Source organism: Pinus tabuliformis, chromosome 9 (assembly GCF_031772625.1).
Source record: "Pinus tabuliformis cultivar Carrire ecotype Pingquan chromosome 9, CPIR1, whole genome shotgun sequence".
In the NCBI taxonomy this organism is placed as follows: Eukaryota; Viridiplantae; Streptophyta; class Pinopsida; order Pinales; family Pinaceae; genus Pinus; species Pinus tabuliformis.
Genome location: NC_142307.1, coordinates 1,159,951,710 through 1,159,969,712, shown reverse-complemented (window position 1 = coordinate 1,159,969,712; position 18,003 = coordinate 1,159,951,710). Strand labels below are relative to the sequence as shown.

The following is an 18,003-nucleotide window of genomic DNA, read 5'->3' as shown; positions in this document are numbered from 1 at the left end:
GTCTTGTTGCGATACTTGGATTGGTAGCATCAATGATTTAAGATTCTATCGTAGACACCATTATTGTGCAAAAACAAAATTTTCACCCCCTGGATGCCAAGAAAAACAATCGAGAATGGCAAGACCCAAAATATCCAAAAGGATCTAAGAATTCATCAGCTCACAAGCAAGCCAACATGCAATAATAAAATATTCTATAGCCAAATCTAGTCCTTCAGCCTCAACTCAACCCCATGCAAAGCAATCTCATCTCTCAGATTCTAGGGTCCATCCCTCGAATGGACAAGAAAGAGACACAGCCATGATCATGGCTTCATCCACAAGCAAGCACAAAGGTCTTCATGAAAAGGAAGCAGCCATTTTTGCAGACCCTCTGGAAATGGAATTGCCTCAAGGAAATGAAACCATTATCTCCATGGTATCTTCTCTCGACAACTTATCGAGATGTATTGATGTTTGGAAGGAAAAGGAGGAAAGACCTTTGGAAAACCCCATGATCATTCTTGACCTTAAAGACTAGAATCTCAATATGTGTCATTGTATTTTCAATCTCAGGTTAACTCGTCTTTTGGTTTTGGATTTGTTTAGGTTTCCCCAGTGACCGACCAGTCCAAATTTCTCAACTTTTCATGTAATCTCCTGTTTAGAAGGTAATACAATTTTTACTCCACCAACAAATCTATATATATATATATATATATATATATCATTTGGGAGGGACGTTTGGTGCTCACTAAGTCACATTCCCCATCAATTTCAAATTCTCCACACAGTAGCACCAACCAACAAAATGAGCATGCATTTGTGGAAAATGATCATTGAAACTCTTGATGGGATGCTCAATGTTATGAAAGATTCAAGAAACTTGGAACTATCCTCATCACCATCCTTGGCATTGTTGTGGGAACAAAAGTTGCAGCTTTGTAGAGAATGGGTTATGTAGGCCCAAAATGGGAACTTTGATAGACTAGCCAGCAAAGGAGAGAAGGCCAACCTCCCAGGAATAAGGAGGGGCCATCTCAAGACTCAGGGAGCTCCACCCTTGACAAAATTATGTATTCTAAGGTTTATAAGATAGGTAACTGATCTTACAGTGTAGGGTAGGCTACAGTTTGAATGTTTAAGGCAGGAAAGGCAATCTTAAGCTCTCAAATATCTTTCTTGCAGCATCATAGATAAAACACGACACCCATCAGGCAGTTGCAGGCTAAGGAAACAAACTGGCAAGCATTGAGGGATGCCCACAAGAGGTAGAAGGTCTGGCAAGAGGCAGCATAGAGATCCAAGAGGTGGTACAAATGGTAAATGGTATATGCTATCAAGTATACCAAAAAAAAGTCCTGCAAAATAATACTCCGTCCACAATGCATTAAAAGAAAGAACCAAGTCCATCAATATTGGTAGTTGAGGAAATTCCTCACAAAGACTCTCAAAGCAAGGAAGCCAGAATGAGAATAAGTAGTGCCAATTCACCAAGTTTCTATTTAAGTTTAAGAAACATTGTGATTACTGATAATAGATGTTACATTGATATAGTTTTCAATGAATGTCAGAAAGAGGCAAGTCAACTATGAAGATTTTGTAACACAGTGATATATTTTAACTTTTCAAACTACCATGGTGGTCTGTTTTTTTTTTATCTATGGGCTTAATTTTAGGGGCAGACAAGATTTTTAGTGTCTTAGGAAAACAAAAGGGCTTGAGCCCATCCTTTTGTACCATATTCTTCCCTTCAATTTTTTTTTTTTTTTTTTACCCAAAAGATGAAGATGAAATAAAATATTATACTAAATACCCTCACTTCAAGTTATGATTATTCCATCAGCCAATTAGACAAAAAAAAAAAATCAACTCTAAATTTGCTCCAAGCCCTTTCCTAGGTTTTATATATGACTGATCGAAGAATCACCTATTGAAAATAAACTTGGCATTTATTTGAAGCTCAATATGGTTCTCCAACCAGAGTAAAATTTTGAAGGCACCCATTATCCATTAGAAACGAGAACTATGCTCTGGGGCTGATTGTGTGTAATCCCTGTTGTCCTCATTATGATGGTGAGGAGTAATTTCTAGATTGTTCTTAAATTATAGAAAGTTGCACTCTAGAACTGAATATCAGATGCCTATAACACCAAGTTGCATGCTACAATCACACAAAATGAGAAGATGTAGAAGATGACTCTTATTTGGCCCTAGAATTTCAACAAAGCTAATCTGCACATCTTCAGCTGGTTTGCCCAAGAGGTTAAGGGGGAAGACTTAAGCTCTTCTGCACATACTTCCCTAGCTCTGTCTTTGCTGAATTGAAGCCATTGTTGAGCTGATCCAATTTAATTCACCTAGTCAAAATCGTCAATCCCAAAGGTAAACATTCTGACTATCTTTTAAAAGTTATGGTTCCTATGGCGATACCAGTGGACATTTAACAACAATGGCAAGCAAACAATTAGAGTTGACGCATGATTCTTCCATTTAGCTCCATCGGTTCTTGCTTATCAACTATGTTTTTGGCTTCTTTGTTCCACAGGTTTTGCGAAATTTTATAATTTTGTTGAAATATGATCTCAAATGAACCTTGAAGAAAACCATGAAGTAGCAAATGTGAATTCCATTAAAAGTCAACAACATATAGCATGTTTTTTTCCATATTTTTCCCATCAAGTTGTGAGAAAAATATCATTTAACCTGAGTTTATGACAACGTTATTTCTTAATATGAACTAATCTAGGCTAAACTTAAAAAATTAATAAATACATATTATTACAAGTTAAGGTGTTTCATAACCCAAGGTTCTGTTCAGGTCAAATTCCATATCTAAGTTACATTGAAATACCTAAAGTATGCAACAAAAAAAATAAAAAAATCATATCTTGGATACCAATTATCAAGTAAGCATTATGACATGCCTCTCTCTCTCGCTGTGATATAAATAACTTGTTTTCTACACATCACACCTATTGGTGCAACTTCATAAGCTTGACAATTGGCAGCCAGAAATGTGCTAAGAGAGTTTTATCTCCCCTGACTTGCACTCCTACCCTAGACATACATATGTGAAATAAGTGGATGTTGCATATGAAAAGAAACAAGTGCACATCATGCTTGTTCCCCTCAAATCTAAACTCAGTTTAGCAAAACAATTCTTTGTTTTCAAGGCAAGGAATGATCCTACTAACAGCTCAGTTCATCCTAAATGTGGCCCAACTATATTTTATTCTCATGTACAACTTTTATATGAAAACTGTTTAATATTTATGCATTGTCAGTTGTACCCTCACAAAACCTTGCAAAGATACTCTCCATTAAAAAAAAAAAAATTACAACTCCACTTTCAAGTGTGTAAGAGCTGCAATACAAATCTAAAGCAGATGAAGATGCTTGTGAAAAAAAAAATGATTTAAATGAACTTAAAGGGGAAAATTTTGAGAAAAAAGAAAGGAAAAAAGCACCATTTCCTAAAACTCTTACTCTCTGTAAAATCTACCTTGAAATATCAGTCTACCTAGCAACTGTTCATTGAGGAAACAATTTTTTTTCCTTTTTTTTCTTTTTCCAATCCATAACTTGACCCTAAGCCTTTTCTCATATTAGTTTTAATACAACATAGTATTCTGCCACCTCCCTTCTTTGTATTTTGTTTCGTTTTTTTTTTAAAGCTCCTCTCACATTTATTTTACATCTCGAAATTGTAGTATTTTAGATAGCCTTCTCTGGTACTTCCACCATAGCTTCTAGTATAAAATATGCTAATTTATCTTTGTCTGTGCCATTGATTTATGAAACTAGGTTCTTTCATTTTATTGATCAACACAAACAAATAAATCCATCCCATTAAAGCCCTTTGAAAGAATTCCACAAAACTAACTAGAGAGAAGCCTTAAAGTTGTCCAAGAAATGCTTTTTAAAGTGTCAGAATGTACACAAGAAACACCATATCATTTTGCCCCAAAATATTGATAAGAAAACCTAATAAAACCCTCAAATTTGTGAGAGTAGCAACTAACTCAATAATTAGCTAAACAACAGTTTGCAAAGGTGATAACCCTAAAACTGCTGATATGTTTCTCGAAGTCTACCTGCTAACAATCTAATGTCTGCCAGTCTAAGCTCAGCATATAAAATTTTCAAAGCTTCTAAAATCTTTGGAACTTTTCTTGGTTGGCATTACAAACACAATGAGGTTTTTATGAAGCCACAGCTTTGGAATCAAGGACTCATAATACTATTGCAAACTCAAACCTGAACTTACTTACTTTTGGAGAAAATACATGAAATTACTGCAAGGACCTAAAAGGCTAAAACTCTTACCTACAAGCAGGGCTAAGGGTAAGATTTAACATTTTTAATTGCTTTTTCACATAAACTGAAGCTAGAAGAACATCCAGACAAGATAAACTTCTATATTCTATGCTGTAATGAAACAGGAACGTTGGTAGAAAATACTGAGTAGATATCAACAAGAGTGATCATACATGATCATGACATAACATCCTCAACACAGGATAGTTGCATATAAGCAAAGAAGAAAAGAAGAATATCGAGCAAAAATCTAAGAAAGAACCTTGCTTGTAGGCATTTCCCAAAAGAAACCTTTTAATTCCCAATCCAAAACAACAAATGAATGCTAAGTGAGTTGTTACAGTCGCAAACACTTGAGACAACAACATAATGAAATAACGAGTATATGAATTTGATTTTGTATCAATCCTTGCCTAGATTTATTGAATAGTAAGAAGCCAAGGAAAACACTAGCTTATTCTAAGGATTACAAGCAATAATAAGAATACTAAGACTATTTTGCTATCCATGTGACCTAGGTGTGCCTATGTGAACTTAATCTTACGAGATACCTGCAATACCTCCTTCCAACTAGAATATCAAAACTAAACATGGCCTAATCCCCTATGAAAAACATAAAATTGAGCTTAAATAATGGATCTTTGCAATGAAATCAAGACTCAGATCCAATCCATACTACAATCTACCTTTGGCACATGGTAGGTGATGTTTGTCAACTACAATAACTTAGACAAGCAATAACAAAAACCTGATTTTTCTGATATCAAAAGACAAGTGGCATTTGCTAAAGGAGAACGAATGATAAGGTACCTTGTATCCCGAACATGCCTAAGACATGGCATTGCAAAATTTACCAAAGGAAAAAGTTACAGCATAGAAATCACATAAATATGCCTCATGTGATGAAATATCATTGTGAAGGAAACCTATTGTCTCTGACTCTATCCAACAACATGACTGCTCAGAAGATGAGTTAGGGTTATACATGGTATCCAGAATGCTTAACTATAAAGGTAGAAATGTCCTCATATATATAAATTGCAATAACACACATTTTTAATAATAAGGGTGTTCGATTTGAATTGTCAGTAACAAAGTCAAAAAAGAATTACAACAACAGGTGACTTGAGAAAGGAAGGAATTTCCCTCACACAAGCCCGAAACCTTATACACTCCATAGAAAAAAACAATGCAGTTGGTGTTGTAGGTGGCCGAACGAATTTCCTGTTCCAACATTGCTACTGACTAGCACAACGACAAACTCTGACTGAGATGTGACCTACAATGCTATAGAATACACATGCATACTTGTGTTTTGTTTGATGTAGCCATGGGGCAGTGACCTTTCTTGGGCAGTCTAGGGCAAGGATTCATAAGCTTCAAATTATGGGATTGGAACGCAACCATAGCATTGTTATAGACATTTTTGTGCCTTACAGCTCTAAGCATGAAATGTCCATAAACCAAGGGATCCTAAGTCCCTAAAAGTGTTGCTCCTACCCCTAGAGGAACAAGGTCAACCAATTACAGCTTCTCCCAGAAGTTCTCCACCAGAAACTGCTCAGAATCAGTCAAATCAGGATCATTTCAGCTGCTCCACTAGCTAGCTACGTTGCATAGCACCCAAGTACACTAGCTAGGTGCATTGCAACGCACCTAAATGCACTACCAGGGTGCGCTGAGCGGGAAATGACAAATGGCAGTGTCATTCCGCGAGGTGGACAGACAATGGAAGCTTCCAGAATCTTCCCCAATGACACTTGCCTCACTGAGTTCGACCAAGGATGAGTAAGAGGCTCTCAGTCTCCAAGTGGAAGCAAGAACTGACAGAGAGAAGCCACTAGTCAAATCATAAGCTGACTCATCCTCTTTGCATACATCTATATATGGATCCCTCATCCCAGAGATCCAGAGGCTGGAATTTTGTACATTACAGAGAATTGTTGTTGGTTTTGAGATAGAGATAAGTGTATTGGGTGATTTATGCTTTGTTGGAGGTGAAGAGGGGATTCCTTTGCTGGGGGGTTGATGCTGGATCAGGAATCATCGGTTGTAACTCGTCTTGGACCTTCTTGTTATATCAATAAAACTATTTGAGTTTCTCCTACATGCTTGTGTATCAATGATGTTTTGTTATATTTGAATGTTTAGCTTAAATATGATCCTAAGCTATTTATGAATATGAATCCATGTCTTTGTGTACTTTTCCTCTTCTATGATCTTGCAGGAACTTGGTGAAGCTGGGCAAGTAAGGGAGCAGGTAGCTGGAAGCTGTCAAAGAGGAGAGAGATTGGATCAAAGGACTAGCACAAGAAACAGGTTGGTTCATCCTATTCCTCTTCGTTTATAGTTCATAGAGAAGAATATGAAAGTAGTTTTCCTTGTTTGTTTCTAAGGTACTGTCACACCTTAGTGGGATAGGGGCGTTCTGAGTAGACACTTTTCCCGTTAACAAAATGGCGACTCCACTGGGGAATCATGTCTAGTTAGTTTGTTTGTGTTTCTCTTGTTGTTTGTTTCATAAACACAGAAGTAGCAATCGAACTGCATTTGCCATTATCAAATGCAAAGTAGACACCTGCTACTTCAATCCATTCACTGGATTTGTTTATGATTTGAATAGCTAATTCACAAATGGTTTGATTACCCTTTGTGATAGCTCTTAGAACTCCTTTAAATCCACCCTCTAATTGTGCATTACTGATTGCTTTTACTCGGCCAAAAACCATAGATTAAACTGCAAACTGTGACCCAGAACCCGGATAGAAGTCTCGTTTCTGCCCCAGCGCAGGCTCTGTGAAGAGATTCTGCATTTCAACGCAGTTTCCGAGAGGGCTACCTGCGCTGCAATCCAGTTTCTCTGTGTAACAGGTTCGCTGATCAGCCTAGCCCTGTGCAGCTGAGGTTCTTTGCTTCATTTTTCAGTTTTGTCTCTGACTTTGCAGCCTGTGATCAGTGTGTGTCTGTTTGAAAACCCCTTTTCTTTGCCTTAATTCCGCCTCCTTTGTACAAAAAGACTGTAGATGTTCTTTGTGTGTTTGTTACATCATTTATAGGTTTCCGTTGAAAGAGTAGAATAATCATACTGTCGTCCTTGGATTTAGATCTGTCGCAAGTGTCGATTTTGATCTTAGGAGAAAGTTTATTTGCTTTTGACGGTCGATTATGCTTTTACTTTTGTCTTTGGTTTGAATTTGTCACTTTCTAGTGTCGAAACGAGTGTTTATTTCAAAATCATAAAGTGTCGTAATCTTCTCTACCTTTTGATTTCGAAAAGAAGCTTGTTTGTGTTTGTCGCTTGAAAGCAAATTCAGATTTGTACATAAACTTTCTTTTTAGGCATCAATATTAAGAAAGTGAAAACAAATACATGCATATGTGCATTTGCATATTGATAGTCTGTTTGGCTTGATTTAGGAAAAGTGCATTTACAGTGTGCTCTTTGCTCTTTGAGAAAAGATTGTGTCTTTCTTTTCCCTTGTAGCTAGGATTTTCATTGCTGAAAAGAGATAAAAGTTTGCTTATCATCTTTAGATTGCATTTTAGGAATTACATCTACATCTCGTGGTGATCCCAAAAGGAAAACTTCTAAGAAAGATCAACCTAAAATAAATTCAATGAACTTAACAACGCTTTGTAACTTAACGCACAACATCTAGTGGTCTAGGCTAGAGACGTATTCCGGCATCGTAAAGCCTAGTAACTGTTGTCCTCACTGATGGTTGGGTGATTCCTCCACTTTGAGACGATAAGTGCCAGTACGGACTTGTGCTCCCACGTACCATCGAGTATATATGGGGAGACCCCTATAGGCATAAAACCTTTATCCATAGGAAGCCGTGTCGGCCGCCCTACTGATCGTAATGCACCGAACACAGCATTCGGGAAGATTGACTGCCGTACCGTAAAAAGTATTCTGCAGTTTTGTGATTGGTTTGGTACTCCCTCTACCTAGAGCTCCAGAGCAGTCCCTTTCGTTCCTTTTCAGGCTCCTTAACGGAAAAGGTCCATCTGAGCACTTGTCACTTCAGGCTCATTAAAAATCGAAGGAGACTAGAGTCATCTTTTGTTTTTTCTCGACTTTTAAAAATTGAAAAAACAAGTTGTGTCAAAGCGTCTTAAAATTTATTTTAAACGGAATATTCATCCCCTTTTCCTACGTTGATCTTAGGTTGAGAAAATGGAGTCTACCAACCAAGGAATTCCCCTTGGTGGAAATCCTAGTCCCTTCTCCTCTTGGGGAGATGTTGGTGCACCCCATATGGCCACATTGTCGCTTCCAGGACTGACAATTGGCTTGCCAGTATGGCTCTTCTCAACCAATGTCGTTCAGAACACCATTATTCCTAAACAATTGAATCAGCAATTAGACGGATCCAGAGTTGCCCACCAACCTTCTACTTCCTCTAATTCTTCCTCTCCTCCTTCCTCTTTGCTTGATGGGGCTGGCAAAGCCAAAAGTCAAGTTCCTAAGGAGAAGAAGGAGAAGAAGAAGAAAGAGAAGAAGAAGAAGGAGCCAAAGGCGAATGGGGGAAAACGAGTGTCGTCTAACGAAAATCCACACACTGCGCCGACTAGGCCTAAATCGCCATGTGTCATTTGCAAAGGAGACCACTTTCACAGAGATTGTCCCTGCATCCCTCGGATACTAAGGGACTAGTCTCCTTGTATGCACAATCCGGTGTCATCAACCTCTAATGATCATGTTGAAAGCACACCGTCAACTAGCGAAAGTGAAGCCCCAGGACAAAAAGGGAAAGCTAGATTTCCCTGTAAACTATGCGAAGGCAATCATGCCGTCCACCGTTGTCCCTTCTTAGACGAAGCGAAAAGAGTTTTGGATGATCGTCCGGTGTCACCGTTACGATTTCCTCCTGGATATAAAAAACTCTTGCCGAGTCCGTCGCTAGTTGAGAATCCAACTGGCCCGCTCAAGTGGTCGGCTGAAGCACCTATCATCGAAGATAAACCATCTGAATCCATACCAGACGAAATTCAAAGGGTCGAAGCGGAAGTTGACCCGGTCTTGCCTTCAGAGGTCTTGTCTTTAGATGATACAGTCACTTAAGAGAACAAGGATGACACCGTCCAAATTCTCTTCATCAACACAAACTTCGACGAACATGGGGGCAATCTACCCATTCCCTTACCGCAGGAGGGAAGTTCGTCAAAGCCATACCCGGCCGTCTACTCGGTCCCACCTCCAAGCAACCTAGTTGTCTCCTTCGATTGGAATCAACTAGGCAGACCCTGTTTACCAACAAGCATACCATTCCGAATTATCGTTCAAATATATAGAATGATCATGGCTGGTACCATCATAGATGAGGGGGCTTCTGTGAGTATCCTTTCCTCTATTTCTTGGAAAGCGCTTGGTTCGCCATCGTTGTTGCCTGAAATGAGAAATCTGACAGGTTTTGATAAAGGATCCAGTCGATCTTTAGGGATCCTTCCCGATGTGCCCATAACATTGAGAGGGAAGATAGTTCGCATGAACGTCATGGTAGTTCAAGGACCCTTGGATTATAACCTACTCCTTGGACGAGACTATATTTATTGCATGGGAGCCATTGTCTCCTCACTCTTTAGAGTAATGTGTTTTCCACATGAAGGAAGAGTGGTCAAGCTCGTGGACCAGCTTTCATTTCCCGGATCACGCATAGCAAATAGTCATATACCATCCCTGAATGGTCTCTCCACGCAAGAAATGTCTCAATCCCCAGTCCGTCCTCCCGATGAGCGCGAGTAATTCAGAGGGATATGACTAAAACCCAGGGGGCATGCATCCTGGTCTGCTTCGGCAGGAAAACTTCGGGTATAGAGTAGGTTTCCGTGGGAGAATATGACTAGTCTGTACCCCGTCCGTGATTGGAAGAGGGGTTATTCTAGAATAAGATTCTCTTGTCAAAGTTATGTGAGTTGGCGGGCATCGTCGCTCACCTTTGTTTATCTCGGTAGACATCGTTGAAGAAATGTTTTGTTTGCTGTGTGAATAGAACAATCTTTGGGTAACCCGTAAGAGGTAGTACCCTTCCTGATAAAACGAATGTTTTCTCAGCTCGAATAGAGGGTGACCTCGAAACTCTATTTTATACCTGGGGCCATGCAAACCTTTTGGAGTGCAAGCAAAGAGCGATTATTTATCTATTTTTTGGATTAATCGTTTCCTAACTTGCATAAAGAAAGGATGTGGGGAAAAAATCTAAAAAGTTGCCATTTGTATATGAGACATTCTTATCATATGACTAGATTAATCGAGCAGTTTTAGTGCATAGTTCAAGCTCGTTAAAAAATAAACATAAGACATGAGCAAATGTTTCCACCCGCGTTTAAGCTCGTTAAAAAATGAACTATTCCCCGGTAAATAACCACCGTGAATGAAGCATTTCAGCCATTAAAGCCTTGGTCGTGTTTGCACCGTCACCTCCACTTTTCCATTGGCCGATCATTCACCCCCATTTGATTGTTTACCCATTTTCAGGAACAGCTGCGAAGAGTGATTTCACTAGCCATCCTTGTGACACTGCCGTGATTGGAAAATTCCAACCCTTACCTGGAATCAGCTGCTACCCATTTTATCACTCGTTCCTCAAAAGACGAGTCTTCTTTAAGCTCTTTTCAACTGACTCGTAAAATATGAAAAGATTGCCGAGTTTTGGCCTTCCAGCTCGTTGAAGCGACCGGAAGTGCTATCCCTCCTCTAGATTTTAATCTTTTTGGACCTGAGGGATTATTGCACAAAAAGATCGAGCGCTTGTTTTGTTCAGCTCGTTAAAACTATCGAAAATTCATCCCTTCTGTATTGTTTTATACTTTTTCGGACTTAAGGGATTAGATGACGAAAAAGGAATTTCGAAGTTACCTTTACGTACCTTTTCAGACTCTCTAAAAATGAAAAGGACCGAGTTATCTTTGTCGTTAAACTCATTAAAAAGATTAATAGCGACAAACTTGTCTTTAGACGAGAACGAGTTTCACTATCGCTAGGCTCGTTAAAACATAGCGATGGGTTTGCCCGAAGGGCAAATTATAGAACAAGCATATGTTATCCTCCTCAAGCTTGACAAAAATAAAGAGGTACTGGTCAGCAATGACTGGGGAAAAATTGGGAAGAAACTCAAAGAATCTTTATTGGTAGCAAGTCGATCTCGAACATGACACTTCCACTCCGTGCCTGAGTCGGGTTGGGTTGTTTCATTCACCGGTCACATCACCATGGTCACACCATACCATCCACATTTGGGGTAAATGCTACCGATCCATCGCATAAGTGTCACCGACATGTTTAAGAGAAGTCATCCAGAGAATTCATCCGTGTCCCATCCACTACCATCCACTACCATACATTATACTTCATTCTTTCATGACCGCCATCCTGAACCATATATCATCAGATCGTTTTCACCTCCATCAAAATCATTTGCTCCGTTCCGTGTCATTGATGTGGGATTCATCAAGGCCCTCCTTTGACGGATCACTTCTTGTCGACATCAGCTCATTATCCAAGAAGTTGATCTAGGAACACCCCATTCAGTACTTTGAAGCTTGCATGCCTCAATGGCAAGTTTCTCACTTCCGGCGACAGGTATACATCAATGACCTTCGACCGAAAGATTTTGCGTGGAGTTCGACGCCAAGTCCTTTATTCACACCACGTGAATTGTACTGCAGTACCTTGAGGGTCATCATCATTATCGGTGATTCCTCTTACGCTTGTTAACAGTTTACATCATCGACTGGTAATCAAGCGATGTCTTTCCATGTTCGACTTCAAAACATTTCTCACATGGATCGACTTGTACTTCGAGTGAAGATCGGACGAGATTGAAGACCCCAGATCTAGTTTCATCCATCCGGGCTGCGATATATATTCAGGAAAATAAAGACATTGACATGTACAACATTGCAGCACAGATAATCATCCTACCAAAAGGATGATGACTTCATCAGAATCATCAGTCTACCATAAGACGATTGTCTGTCCTGTGTACATAAAAATGAATTTATAAAGCTGAGCATGGGAATGCCTGCCTTAGCTAGATCATGAAAACAGTATGAAAATAATGTATGGTATTGTATCTTATTACAGGTCTCCTCCCAGCATTGAAAGAACTTCGGATCCTCCTAATAAAGCATTTCACCCGATAAACGGCCTCATACTTTAGGGGGCAACTGTTATAGACATTTTTGTGCCTTACAGCTCTAAGCATGAAATGTCCATAAACCAAGGGATCCTAAGTCCCTAAAAGTGTTGTTCCTACCCCTAGAGGAACAAGGTCAACCAATTACAGCTTCTCCCAGAAGTTCTCCACCCGAAACTGCTCAGAATCGGTCAAATCAGGATCATTTCAGCTGCTCCACTAGCTAGCTGCGTTGCATAGCACCCAAGTACACTAGCTAGGTGCGTTGCAACGCACCTAAATGCACTACCAGGGTGCGCTGAGCGGGAAATGACAAATGGCAGTGTCATTCGAGAGGTGGACAGACAATGGAAGCTTCCAGAATCTTCCCCAATGACACTTGCCTCACTGAGTTCGACCAAGGATGAGTAAGAGGCTCTCAGTCTCCAAGTGGAAGCAAGAACTGACAGAGAGAAGCAACTAGTCAAATCATAAGCTGACTCATCCTCTTTGCATACATCTATATATGGATCCCTCATCCCAGAGATCCAGAGGCTGGAATTTTGTACATTACAGAGAATTGCTGTTGGTTTTGAGATAGAGATCAGTGTATTGGGTGATTTATGCTTTGTTGGAGGTGAAGAGGGGATTCCTTTGCTGGGGGGTTGATGCTAGATCAGGAATCATCAGTTGTAACTCCTCCTGGACCTTCTTGTTATATCAATAAAACTATTTGAGTTTCTCCTACATGCTTGTGTATCAATGATGTTTTGTTATATTTGCATGTTTAGCTTAAATCTGATCCTAAGCTATTTATGAATATGAATCCATGTCTTTGTGTAGTTTTCCTCTTCTGTGATCTTGCAGGAACTTGGTGAAGCTGGGCAAGTAAAGGAGCAGGTAGCTGGAAGCTGTCAAAGAGGAGAGAGATTGGATCAAAGGACTAGTGCAAGACACAGGTTGGTTCATCCTATTCCTCTTCGTTTATAGTTCATAAAGAAGAATACGAAAGTAGTTTTCCTTGTTTGTTTCTAAGGTACTGTCACACCTTAGTGGGATAGGGGCGTTCTGAGTAGACACTTTTCCCGTTAACAAGCATGCAACATGGATAGGAGTCTCTGCTCAATCTCAATAGCAAAGGGGGTGGGTTTCAAAATTCTTAAGGAATGTGCAACAACCTCCATTGTGCTCACACAACCCCCAAATGGCTCTTTTCTCAGAATTAGATTGAAATTCCACATGTTATGCCCAGTGTATTCCAGTCATATGGTAGACAAACTTGGAAGGCATTGATACTGCTAAGAAAAGCCATGCTTGCCTTAACCGTTTCCTTCGCATGCTGCCATGTCACATCAATAGCTATCAACAGTATCAATATCCCACAATTTTCATTCTCATTTTGAGGATGATCGGGCATACTTGATTGTGCTCGCTCGGAAATCCATGTCTCTAAATCCATTGCTTCTTGCCAAGGAACAAAAAGAGTACCTACTAGCACTTGGATTTCTCTACACCAAATTGGCTGGAAATAGCATCTAGGATTGGCAAGGAACCAATATGCAGACGATGACTAACTACAACTTGGGAATTACGGACACATTTTTGGAGAAGAGGGACCTTTTGACTTATCTTCTCCCAAGTAAAGCTAGGAGTACATTTGAAAATGTGACATGAATATAAAATTGGAAATTAATCGGAGAGGACCATGTCTTCTCCCAAGTAAATCTGAAAGTACATTTGGGAATGTGAGATGAAATATTATTTATTATATATTGATAATTTTAATTGGAGAGGACTATGTATCTCCCAAGTAAATTTGAGGTACATTGGGGAATGTGAGATGAATATATATATTGATAATTAGTTGGAGAGGACCATGTCTTTCCCTAGTAAATGTGAGGGTACATTGGGGAATGTGAGATGTGAGATGAATATATATATATATATTATATATATATATATATATATATATAATATAGATATTAGTTGGAGAGGACCATGTATTCTCCCTAGTAAATGTGAGGGTACATTGGCAAATGTGAGATGAATATATATATTATTTGAAATAATGGAAGGAGACCATATCCTACCTAAGATTCAATTTGAGAAGCTAAGTTGGGAATTTGAGTAGAAATCATGAATTTTATATTAGACCAATATTTCTCAATATTTTTAGATAATGTAAACATTAATAAAGTTTGTAGGATAAGATTTAAGTGGGGCATTATGTACACTCCTCCTTCAAAAAACTCCGTCCCGAAGTTAGAATTGAAAGATACAAGGAGTTCGAAAGCATAGCAAATCAGAGAGAGTTATAGCAATAAAATTTGATAAGTCAGACAATGACATTACCTCCCATCAAGAGTCTCCAACGGATCTATATCCCCCTATCCATCCTAACCTACTTCCATTCCCACCCTATCCATCATCTGTTGCTTTATCAGTGGCAAAGGCCATACTAATCACTGATAAAACGGACATGGTGGAAGCATCGACTATGTCGACCTAACTTCCCCAGTAGGAAACTGGAAATCATTATCACGCATCTAGGGGAGTGTTTCCACCAATGCCCTCCCATGATTCTAGTTTTCAGAGGGTACATGGTGGGAAATGCCTACACCCCTCCTTCACAACTAGGGTCAACGCCCTAACACGAACCACACTACAGAGCTAGTTGGACTTGTCATCGAATAATCTAGTCAAGTAGTCTTGCCACCTGTCATTTATATTTTACCCATGTCATAAGATTGTATATCAATTAGATACCAAATGTAATAGAACAATGTACATTGTACCTTTCCTCATTGGTCATCTCGACCTTCCCCAATGGGATAGTAGATCTTGGTTATCATACGGTTCTTTCCAATCTGTAGTTTAGTTCTCATCCATGAATATATATAACCACAAAATAGATATAGATACATGATCTTAAACATCATTTTTATTAAATCCAGTATCCATGTGTAAATTTTTGTTGTTCATACTAGAATTAAATATTACATTAGACAAATAATAATTTCACTAAGTCATTCATTTAAACAAATCATATCCACTTGAGCCATACATGAAACAACATTATTTCTGATAAGTCATGCACTAGATAATTCATCACCAATATACATCAAACATTTCCTTCATCAATATCAAATCCATCTAATTCTTTATGTAAGTAGTTTCACGTGTCCAACCAAATGCATCAATATTACATAATGTTCATAAATAAATAACATGGAACTACAAAATAGAACCTTAACATAGGTAGCTTTCTAAGTCAATAAATGGGCATCACAGATGCTCAAAAAGTGAGGGGTAGTCATGATGCATAGTCTTTGCATCCTCCCAAGTAGTAGATCCTGGGCTATAGTTGTCCCACTGGACCTTAAATTGGTCCACTGTGCGATTTCTGAGCTGTCAAACCCTATGGTCCAATATGCGTAATGGTTCGACCACTACAGTTCCCATGTTTGAGACCTATAATTCCCTCCAGTCGAGCTTGTGGGATTCATCAAAAACATAATGTTATAGGAAAAATACATAAAAACATCATGAGTTTTGTGCAAGTGGGGTGGTAGTACAAGACAATAGGACACTGGTCTAATTTTCTCTTTGATTCTAAAAGGTCCTATAAATCGAGGTGGTAACTTCATACCTTTCTCAAACTGAATAGTGTTTCGAAAATAAAAAATATAGAAACTCGGTCGCCCACTTTAAAACTTCGATCGATACTATGTGCATCAACATAACTCTTTTTCATATCTTGTGCTTCCTCTAAACTTCGTTGAATCTATCTTACCTATTCCTCCATTTTTTTTGAAACAATCCTATCGTGACTATTACTGTGTCTTCCATCCTTTTGTCGACTCAATGGTGTCCTGCATAGCCTCCAATATAGAGCTTGATAAAGAGGCATCCTAATTGAATTGTGGTTATTTTTATTATAGGAAAACTCTACCAATGGTAAGTACCTTTCCCACTCAGTCTTATTATCCATGACATACATTCTAAGCATGTCTTCCATAACCTGATTTACTCTTTTAGTCCGCCCATCTGTTTTCGGATGATTTGCAGTGCTCAGGTTCAACTGGGCCCCTAGTGCTAACTACAAACTTGTCTTGTTGTGATACTTGGATTGGTAGCATCAGTGATTTAAGGTTCTATCCTAGACCCCAGTATTGTGTAAAAACAAAATTTCCACCCACTTGGATGCCAAGAAAAACAATCGAGAATGGCCAGACCCAAAAGATCCAAAAGGATCTATGAATTCCTCAGCTCACAAGCAAGCCAACATGCAACAAAAAAATAATTTGTAGCCAAATCTAGTCCTTCAGCCTCAACTTAACCCCATGCAAAGCAATCTCATCTCTTAGATTCTATGGTCCACCCCTCGAATGGACAAGAAAGAGACATAGCCATGATCATGGCTTCATCCACAAGCAGGCACAAGCGTCTTCATGAAAAGGATGCAGCCACATTTGCAGACCCTCTAGAAATGGAATTGCCTCAAGGAAATGAAGCCATTCTCTCCATGCTATCTTCTCTTGACAACTTATCGAGATGTATTGATGTTCAGAAGAAAAGGGAAGAAAGACCTTTGGAAAACCCCATGATCATTCCTGACCTTAAAGACTAGAATCTCAATATGTGTCATTGTATTTTCAATCTCAGGTTAACTTGTCGTTTGGTTTTGGATTTGTTTAGGTTTCCCCAGTGACCGACCAATCCAAATTTCTTAGCTTTTCATGTAATCTCCTGTTTAGAAGGTAATACAATTTTTACTCCAAAACATAGATATATATATTATTATATATATATAATTTGGGAGGGACGTTTGGCCCTCACTAAGTCACATTCCCCATTAATTTCAAATTCTCCACATAGTAGCACCCAACCAACAAAATTCCCTATTACAAGAGGAAACAAAAGAGCTACAGGAGAAAACAAGGGCTACTATAGGAGAAAAAAGGTTGTTATAGGAGCAACAAGAGATGCTATAGGAAGAGGTAGCCACACCAAAAGAAGAGGAAAAAGGTCTCCAAAAACTCAAGAAGCCTGGTCCACAACCCAATCTAGAATCCTACTACAAATTTGTTGAGGGAGGTTGGATTATACCTAAGAAATTTGTTATACCAATCTTCTTTAAGTTGGAGACAAAAAGAGACCAAATGCATAGATAGATGCAAATTGTAAAATCCAAAAAGGTAGAAGATGTGGGCTTCATGTAGGAAAAATTAAATGAAATGAGTAAGGAATTAAACAAATTAAGGTTTAGAGAGTCAATCATGAGGGAAAAACTACAGGTGGAAAACATAAGGCTAAAAGAGCAGCTGCAAGAAAAACAGGTACAACTTTCCACTATGGAAAGTCTATCCATGGAAGCCATAAAATATAGGAAACCATAAAAATCATATTCCATTGAGATAAGGAAGGGAATTGCATGAAGAAACACTTCAGGCATAAAAGAAGAATAACAAGGAATGAAGTTGGATAGGTTTCTCAGAGGATGAGCAACTATTTCAGTAGGGGGGTATGAAGGTCCTACAAATTAGACACAAATTAAGGTCCATCTAACCTTTCCTAGGCACAT

At 38.9% G+C, this 18,003-nt stretch overlaps 1 pseudogene; it reads right to left on the bottom strand.

Annotated features, from left to right (window-relative positions):
* LOC149152729 (uncharacterized) overlaps nucleotides 1–18,003 on the bottom strand; it is an 87,159-nt pseudogene that overhangs the window by 52,369 nt on the left and 16,787 nt on the right.